Genomic DNA, 463 nt, shown 5'->3' on the forward strand with positions numbered 1-463 from the left:
ATTCAGACATACTATAAATAGGTCAAGATCATAAACCACGAGCATATGGAATAGTAAAATTCACATAGCATTATCAACACCACACGAATCTTAGGTGATAAATTAATGCAATCCAAGGAAAGGGAAATCAATATAACTTTTCTTTTGATAATATTGTCATAATCTAAATAATTGTTCTCATAATCGTTATATATTTTATTATTACGTCATCACTATTATTGCCAAGTTATCATTACCACCTTTATGTTTACATGATTATAATTACACATGCATACACATATTACCTAAATTTAATGATAAGAATATGTTACATTTGGATATATTTGACACGGTTTTCAATTATTCACAAATATTCATTATTGATTTCTATCCAACAAGAAGTTTACTTAAATCAAACGATAATAATTCAAGCAAGGGATTATTTGTATATATATCCAATAACGATACATCGAGTATACTAAAA

Source organism: Penaeus monodon, chromosome 30, assembly GCF_015228065.2.
Source record: "Penaeus monodon isolate SGIC_2016 chromosome 30, NSTDA_Pmon_1, whole genome shotgun sequence".
Classification (NCBI taxonomy): Eukaryota; Metazoa; Arthropoda; class Malacostraca; order Decapoda; family Penaeidae; genus Penaeus; species Penaeus monodon.